Source organism: Papaver somniferum, chromosome 3 (assembly GCF_003573695.1).
Source record: "Papaver somniferum cultivar HN1 chromosome 3, ASM357369v1, whole genome shotgun sequence".
In the NCBI taxonomy this organism is placed as follows: domain Eukaryota; kingdom Viridiplantae; phylum Streptophyta; class Magnoliopsida; order Ranunculales; family Papaveraceae; genus Papaver; species Papaver somniferum.
The window spans coordinates 176,958,099-176,967,438 of record NC_039360.1 but is presented as its reverse complement, the minus strand read 5'-3'; the positions used below and the strand labels follow the sequence as shown (position 1 = coordinate 176,967,438).

The window sequence follows — 9,340 nt, the reverse complement described above, 5'->3', positions numbered from 1 at the left end:
AGGTAACCCAAACTCATGCAACCAGGTAATATCTTTCCTTAACTCTTTTTCTTCGAATGGTAATAGTTTCTCCTTGTTCATGTTTTTAATTTTATCTTTAGAACATTGAGGACAATGTTAGGTTTAAGTTTGGGGGTATGGGAGAAACTTTTTAGTTGCAATAAATAAACTCCAGAGCCTAGAAATTTATGCCTATTGAGGATTGCACTAACTAATCTAAGTGGATGGAAGCATTTTGATTGTAGGAGTTTGAGGAACCAAGCTGATTAGATGGAAACATCTAAAGAGTCTATTCATAAAAGCACAGAGCTCAGGTGTTAGAAATAACATGATAGTTTCACCATATCTCGTTGAGTCCTTTTCACTTCTATTTTTATTTTATTTATTTTTTTTTTATTTTGTTTTTTAAACTATGTTTCTCTAAGTAATAGGTGGGGCCCACGATTCAAGTTGTTACCAATGCTAGGGTGAATTAGAGTGATTGAGATACCTTCAGCCAAAAAAAAAAAAAAAAAAAAAAAAAAAAAAGTTGAAAAAAAAGAAAGTTGAAAAAAGAAAAAGAAAGATGAAAAAAATGGTAGTTACCAAAAAGAAAAAAAAAAAAAAAAAAAAAAAAAAAAAAAAAATGAAAGAAGAAAGAAATTGAGACCAGACCATTTGACCAAAAGGAATAAATTCAATAAAGTCGACCACTGGTACCCTTGTATATGCCAGTTGTGTTGACCTAGAGTTAGGTTATCGACCACTGGTACCCGTGTATATGCCAATGTGTTGATATTAGTCAGACTAGTATCTCAATCCATTAGGATAGGTTCATTTTGGCGGAGGCCTTCAGACAGATATGGGAAACGTCGTTCACTTAGTAAACATCAAAACCATCTATGTTTTCTATATCCATCTTCTTGATCTATCCATGTGATTAGTTTTGACTCCGAATATGATGTCCATAGTGCAACTATCTGAGTAGAGCTCTGTCACTTTATATGAATTTTAGTATGCTTGAGTGCAAACTCGTGTACAGCAATTGGAATTTCGCATCAGGGTACTTCTTCCTGTAGTCAATAAGTATGCCAACCAAGGAGATTCTTTAGTGCCTTCCAAGGTTCTGCGTAGATAGCTAAGGTCTGGAGTACAGGTTTTGTGGGTATATCTCTGGTAAGCCCTCCCGAGACTATAACTCGGCCACTAGGGCCACCTAGGGGTTTAAAGGCTTATTGCATACGCTAAATGCAATCGACGATGCCTGCGACAGTGAGTTAGGATTTTATTTTGTAGTTTTGATTTGCTCGGGACTAGCAAATAATAAGTTTGGGGGTATTTGATAGACGCATTTATGTGTCTAATATAGCTCATTTGTATATATTGTTAGTGCTCAATTTTGTACTTATTTGGTTATTTTATTTATTTGTAGGTGTTTTTAGAAGAATAAGGATTTGCGGCGAAATTGGCTGAAAATGCGGCGTTTGGACCTCCGTTGATAGAGTACCGGAAGCGCCCCAGAAGTGTACCGGAAGTACCCCAGAAATACCCCGGAGGAACCCCGGAAAAAGTGCGGAAAATGCCCCAGAGGACACTTGCTATACGGATCCTTGATTTTGGATAAGGGGTAACCTAATTACTAAGGGGTGACCCATTTCCAGGCAACTGCTAAAGGGAGACCAGCCACAGATAAGGGGAGGTCAACTTCTCAAATTTAAAAGCAAATTTTGGCGGGAAAATGCATGCATCGTCTGGCAGATTTTGGTTCGATTATTGGAGGAGTTTTAATGCGATTAAACACCGGAAATCAGTTGGGATAATCCTGTTAGACCTAAACAGACCCTATGCAAGTGATTGGGCTGATCGAATTGGGCTGGAATGGCCGTGAGAAGCGATCAAAGTCCAAACAGAATATGTGTTCTCTGTGAAGTTTTCAAATATATTTAGAGATTCTGGGAGAGTTTTACGTTGAAGTAAAGTGTATCTAGTCTTGTTTAAGGATTAGGAGAATTTTGGAGCGTAAGAAATTGCCAGAAGACGCGTACAAAGCAACAGAAAAGAGATTTCTCTCTCAACTGCACGTGAAGAAAAAAGGGAGATAAACTCGGATTTAATCGAGTTATTTGGACCCTATTGGTATATAAAGGCTGGTGGGAAGTGAGAGAAAGTTTTATCAAGAAGTTTGGGGAAGTTTAGAGACCACAGAGACGCAGCAGAGAGGCTGGAAGACGAAGAACAGGAAGCTGCAGGAAAGCTTCCTGCTGCTGCTCGAGGAGGGAGAAGAAGACGAAGAACGGACCCTCCAGGACCGTCGTTCTTCAACAGTGCTAGCAGCAGTAGACCTTCGTCGTTCTTCAACAGCAGAACACCAGCGTCGCTTATCAACAGCAGCGCTAAGGTATCGTTCTTTTATGGACGCTTAAAGAGGGTCGTAGTTTCACTGTATTACATTTTTCACTCTTTTAATCATATTTTGAGCATCAAGTATGTATTTTGAGAACATGATTATCATGAGTAGCTAAACCCCAATACTGGGATGATGGAGGAAGTTGTTTTTCAGCCATGTGGTTATTTAAATAATTCTTAATTCACTTTTTGCACCGATTTTAATTGATTTATGATTTCAATTAATTACTTGTGATTTTGTTTGATGGAACATGCTTAGTCCTAGGGATTCTTGATGTGCCATGCTTATAATATACAAGTAATATTTTATGGAATCTAATTTGGCAAAGATAGAGTTAATACTTGTTTTATTTTGAGCTATAATCGCCTAGGATTATTTTCTGAGCCACTTGAATATGAAACACATTGGAATCCTGAGTCCTGGTTCCTCTTGATCTTGTGACAATTTTGTACATATTTTTGTTTTTAAATCTATTCAAGTCCGAGCATCGAATCCGTATTTACCGCAAATTTAAGACTACAACAGTGGCCCGTTTGGCATGTGTACTTGGCATGCCTGTTTGGCATGTGCGCCTGACATGCTCGTTTTGGCATGTTTAGCATCTGTTAGTATGTTGGCGCGGTTTTTGGGAAGCCAACTTAGTATGGCGACCTCTTGACACAATTTCCACCTCTTTTAAAGCTATGACAGGTTTGGAGCAACCCGATTGTTCAATAAAGGTAGGGGCCCGGCCAAGCACGGGCGTGGCCACCCTTTTGGTGCACGTGGCAGGTTTAATGCGACGTAATTGATCGATGGGGAATATGGACGGCAAGTATGGGCCCAGCCACAACTCATGGAAGCGTGGTAAGTTTAAAGCGATCTGATTGGTCGACAAATAAATTAGGGTCGGTTGGGTAGCATAGGGCGTGGACAAGTGGCGCCGGCTATCCTAGGGCATGGCCACGCTTCCCTCGTTGTTGCTCCTACTCCGCGGTTCTGTTTATTCTTTGCTTTCTGACTGAGTATTTTGTGCAAGGGCCTTAACCTTGGTACTTGGAGGTACGTGCTACTCTGCTGCGAGTGAACACAAATCTGTCATGCTATACCAATATTAAGGGTTCTGCCGGGGAACATAAGCACAACAAAAGTACTTAGCAGGCTCCGGCATTTGTGAGTAATGCAGCTAAGAGCTTATACACTCATTAGGGTATATACTAGTGAACAATTCATCTAGGAGCTTGAGTTTCAGTATAATATGAAGAAAGACATAGGCACTCATCAAATTTGGATATCTTCTCCAAATTCCCTGCGGAATATAGACATATCATTATCTACTACATCTGATGCCGGGTTAGGTAGATAGACTTTTACAAATTTAGCCCTGAACTAAAAACCACCATCAACATTAAGTCCCCTGCTTAGCTCGTAACAGTGGCATTGTTGTAGGGTAAGCATGAGATTGTGACAGACACGGATAACAATCAAAATGGCAAGTCATGAAGAGATTTCCAGGAATAATTTGGCTAACCTTTGGCAGGAGGCATGAGGAATCCGTGATCCTTGTATTGGCGACTTTGCGTAACTCCGACTTGGCCATAAGGTGCTGGGCAGAGATGGCGCTGCAACTTGGTCCACGGATCGGTGGATGGCGCTAGCTGGCTAGGTCACGGAACGTATGGAGATGGCGCTTGGCTTCAGTCCGGGGAATGGTGGAAACTGGCTTCAGTTCATGGAATGGTGGAAACTGGCTTCAGTCCATGGAATGGTGGAAACTTGCTTCAGTCCATGGAATGGTGGAAACTGGCTTCAGTCCATGGAATGGTGGAAACTGGCTTCCGTTCATGGAATGGTGGAAACTGGCTTCAGTCCATGGAATGGTGGAAACTGACTTCAGTCTGTGGAATGGTGAAAATATGGCGCTGGAACTTTAGCTACCAAACGATGATGAAGGCGCTGGAACTTCGGCTACCAAATGGTGATGATGGCGCTGATGGCTTCAGTTCGTGGAATGGTGGAAATGGCACTTGGAAGGCTTGCTGGCTGGATCACGGAATGCTGGAGCGTTGGCGCTAACTTAACCATAGAGTGCTGGAGCCATGGAGAGTTGGCTTGACCACAGAGTGCTGGAGCCATGGAGAGTTGGCTTGACCACGGAGTGCTAGAGCCATGGAGAGTTGGCTTGACCACGTAGTTCTGGAGCCATGGAGAGTTGGATTGACCACGGAGTACTGGAGCCATGGAGAGTTGGCTTGAACACGGAGTGCTGGTGCGATGGAGCGTTGTAGGTTGAGCGACTGGTGTTCCTCGTGCTGGCGCGCTGCTGGTTCGGTCATGGAGCGGAGATATTGGCACACTACTTGTTCGGCTATGGAGCATGAGTGTAGTGCGCCTAGTCATCTAATCCTTATTTTGTTCAATCTCTAGAAACTGCCTTCGTATGAAAAGGGGCATCGACCCTCTTATGTTTTTGTTGTTCGTCCGGCTCCGTGCTTTCATCTGCAGCATCTGGCTCCCTTTTGTTATTTGTTAGCGGTGGTAGAGCGAGCATTAATGGAAACGAAGCAATCTCCAATAGTTATATCAACAACAAGGAAAGCCAGGAGAACTCAAGGTAGGTGCTCTCGCATGTATCCACCCAACAGTACCATCGATCTTCTCCAGAATGTGTAATAAGGTTCTGACTCCAGAAGAACGAGTATCTTACCTCTCCCGTGAATTTCAAAATTTACCAAACTCCATTGCGCTCTTCGGATGGATGGATGAAATAATGTCAGGGCTAATCTTGGAGATTGTGGTTGCTTTGTTGGTTCATCCTTGACTTTAGGTTATTTGGTACCTTGACTTTCTGATTGCGATGATGATATGCTGTGGATGCTTGTATGGTCGAAATCTTCCAGAGCTATTGGGTGAAATAGATGAGTTGAGAGACGTTCTGTCGCCGATGTGTTGCTATCAAGTCTTTAAGGACTTCGTTCCAAGCGACATCCTTTGAACCATCTTCTGAATCTTGGACTATTGCATGGAACGGGATGCGGTAAGCAGTCCTCAGTTATACTTCTGTTAGATCCGATGGCGTGGCCGGATATGTGAATGTATCTCTGTGGCTTGTTCTTGGAGTCTTTGATGGTTTTCATGATGGACTGCAATGAGCAGTCCCCAGTCGCACTTCTCTTTAGTTTGTGAAGTTGTTTTCTCCGAGCAGGATTGGGATCCTCCGCGGCCTCGTAAAGTGTTGCAGGCGCCTTCTAGACAGAGAGGTGATGATATTCTTACACTACACCCTTGAAGAGTATCTGACCTTGTCGTGGTTATGACCTTTTGGTTGACCGTGTCTTTTGAGCTTTTACAGTAAAGGGATTCCGTTTAGAGCCTCAGTCCCCAAGTGTGGTATACATGTTTCTATCTGGTGTGGTCGGTGGGTTGACCATGATAAAGATATCGCCGTCTTGCATCCGTACTGGTGACTTTGTAGTAATTGTTGCTATGGTGAAGCTCTGGCTGGTATCAACAAACGAGCGAGTAAACTGTCCACGACCACCAGCTTTTGGCGGTATGGATCAAAAGGTGGCCACGACTACAGACCCTGGATGGCTGCGATCATGATCCTCGACAGGGGGAGTGTGTCGGCTACGACACGATACTTGGTAGTAAGGAGTGGTTGCTACGACACGATCCTTGGCAGGAAGGAGTGGCGGCTATGGCACAATCCTTAGCAAGGAGGAGTGGCGGCTACATGGGAGAATGTTGCGACTTCGGGAGCGAACGTTGAAGCGGAGCGGCTTCTGAAGAAAAACGTCGAAGAGGCTCCTTCTGAGTTGTGGCCATGTCCGTATGAGTTTTGGCAAGAACTTCCTATCTCTCCATTAAATCGATAATGGTAATGGGAAGGTTGGTTTCTTCTGGATCCTCCAGTCTCTCGTTCTGACGAAGAAGTGGTGACATCTCTGGCTCTGGTAATAAGAGGTGTCACGTCAGAGGGGATGCTTCCGTTGCCACTGGTATTGGTGGTAGAGGATGTAACGCCATGGGACGTGCTGACTGCGCTTGCGGATGGTACATTAGTGTTGGCCATTTCCTTTTTGCTCTCGTCCGATACGACCACATACTCTATTCGCTAAGGGTCTCTCCACGAGACTGAATTTTCAGGTTGCAAATCCGAGTTTATTGTGTGATGCAATCCTGGCCGCGAGAAGTCCCCAGTCGTCCTTTATTGTCTGTGTAACATCTTTATGCCGATCCGTGAAAAGACGGAGGATCTCCAGTCCCCGGGCGCAATTCCCCTGAATCTATCTTTTCTTGGACGATGCGTTTCAGAGCATTGCATTCACTGGTAGGATGATTGACGAACCTGTGGTAATGGCAATACTTGGAATTTTCCATTTGTTCTTCAGTTGGTAGGCGCCTAACAAGAGGTAGTTTGACGGCGTCGTCTTGAATCCATACTTCCAGGAGTTCGATTACTTTCTCGATCGGGAACGAGAAGTTTGGAGCAGTATATCCAGTTTTTTGTTGTTGCACATGAACCTTAGCCGCGACCTTCTGGGGTGAAGCCATCTGATGCGATGGTGCCATACGTTTGGGCTGTTGTTCCGCTGCCAGAGTTTTTCTCTTTCTCCCTTTATTAGCGATTTACTGGAGGTTGGATATTTTATTAGAAAGACGCCTGCTTTCCTGAACGTCTTTACGAGCTTCTTCATTCGAGAACGGTTCAGATAGACTGAGTAAAGCAGCAGCGGATCTCTTAGCAACTTCTGATGCAATATGGGAATTGATATTTTCCATGAGGGATGCACATAATGAAATCACCTTTTCATTGCGAGGATTCTGATGAGAATGTGATAAATCCCACGAGTCTTCTTTCTGATCTTGAAGAAACATCTTTTGATCTTCAAGAGCAGACAAGTTAGCTTGGTGGATACCTTTCCATTCAGCGTGACCATAGGCTTCATCCTCCTCACTAGGAGTAGGAATATGAATCTTGTAAAAAGGACTACCACCATCAGCATTGATCCAAAATGAATGGTTAATAGCGCTTCCCACAGAATGAATACGCTTTGGTTCCTTTAACAGTTGATCCGTGAGTGCTTTCAAAAGCGTAAATACTCCGTCCTGCGTCTTGACAATAGTAGCTTGATTCTCGACAATATCATTCAGGATTTTCGTAAAATCATGAATAGTTGTTAAATATCGAGACTCCATAGCCTCGACAATGGTTTTGAATGAAAGAACGGAATCAGGGATAACATGTGGAGTATTTTCGGTGCTAAGAGAAGTAAAATTGGGATTGAGGGTTTCTGAAGCATTCCTAAGATCAACCATCTTGAGAAATTTAGGAAATTGAAAATGGATTTGAATTTTGCCTAAGACCAATTGGGATGAAAATGAAATTGGGAATTTAATTGGCAACCGAGAGATTTGATCTCCCACTGTGGTCGCCAATTGTTTGTGGGTAAAAACTGTTTCTGCTGATTTTGGTAATTTTGGGTGTGTGGATGAGAGACGAATCTAAACCCTAAACAATGCACTGCACGGGAGTACTTTTGATTCGAGAGATCAATCTGTACAATCCTAGCCTAAACCAAGAATTGGCCGTTGCAAGCATGCTTCGGTCACAAAGTAAAGGAGAAGGGTTGGTCTTAGGGAGGGAAGCGAAGAGAGTGTTGAGACCAGAACGGTTAATTATGAAGATGTGGCTTGTTTTATGACTTGGATCAGAAAGTGGAACTGACTTGCAGAGTTAAAAGCTATATGTTCTTGGTGCTTTCTGGATACTATGTTGTTGCCGATCAAAAACTTGTTATTTTGTGGAAATAGGTGAAACCTATTTATACAAGCCATAATAAAACGTACCCTGGTCTCGTAGGAAGTATGAACGATTGAGTGATGGAAGAGTGAGTAACCGCCAGAAACCGTGCTTCCATGATGAAGGAAGTGGATCCGTTTGCACCTCTTTACTTCTTGCCACCATTAATCGTTCCGCTTCATGACACTTTCTTGTAACAGCCGTATTGCGCGCCGCACGCTGTAAACCGCCAGACCAATACCCTGATGAGTATCCCCCAGTTTGTGACATGTTTGATGTCTCGAGCGTTTTCATGGAAAACATGTAGCAGTTTGCTACGTGTGGCAAGTCAAAGTCAAGAGACTTGCCGCAGGAAAATAGCATGTGATGCTATTAGGCTCATCTTGGTTGGTCGCCTAAAACTTGCCACAGGCCTATCAGTTCGGTAGCGAACTTGGACGGCCGAGATTATATCTCGTGAGGAAGGGTAGCCATCGATTATGGCCATACCATGTTTATGCCTAGCAATGGCATAATGGCGTTTTTAGCGTATGCCAGTGGCACTGCGGCATGGATGACATAGTTCGTGCATGTCAGTGGCACAGAGGTGCGTAGCCGTGGACACTAGATTTAGGCTCATCTCGGCTGGTCGCCTAAAACTTGCTACAAGTCTGTCAGTTCGGTGGCGAACTTGGATGGCCGAGATTGCATCTCATGAGGAAGGGTAGCCATTGATTATGGCCATATCTTGTTGGCGCCTGATAATGGTACAGTGGCGCCTTTAGCGCATGCCAGTGACACTGCGGCATGGCTGGCATAGTTCTTGCATGCCAGTGGCACGGTGGAATGGCTGGCATAGCATGTGCATGCCAACGGCGCGATGGTGCAAGTAGCGTCTGGCATAGCCATGGTCACTATATTTTGGCACATTGGTGTTAGACTCCAATGTGGTGTGGAAACATCAGTTTCAATGGACACATCAATCCTAATGCTCTGTGGAACATTATCTGGCTTGGTTGGCGTAGCAACTTTGACTAAATTAGGGTTTGGCATGCCGAAACCCTAATTAGCGCATATGGCATGCGACATGCGGTAGGTGGACGTGGCATGGAATTTTATACAAACGGTGCCAGAGGAGCCATAGGCAGGCCACCATGTATAAACGGTCACATGAGCAAATATTTCAACGA

At 43.9% G+C, this 9,340-nt stretch overlaps 1 long non-coding RNA gene across 1 annotated transcript; it reads left to right on the top strand.

Annotated features, from left to right (window-relative positions):
• The first annotated feature begins 2,314 nt into the window (after positions 1-2,314).
• On the top strand, positions 2,315-4,441 carry LOC113361924. Its single transcript, XR_003365414.1, has 4 exons — positions 2,315-2,377; positions 3,068-3,232; positions 3,405-3,538; positions 3,906-4,441. It is a non-coding gene; the product is annotated as an uncharacterized LOC113361924 (long non-coding RNA).
• The last annotated feature ends 4,899 nt before the right edge of the window (positions 4,442-9,340 follow it).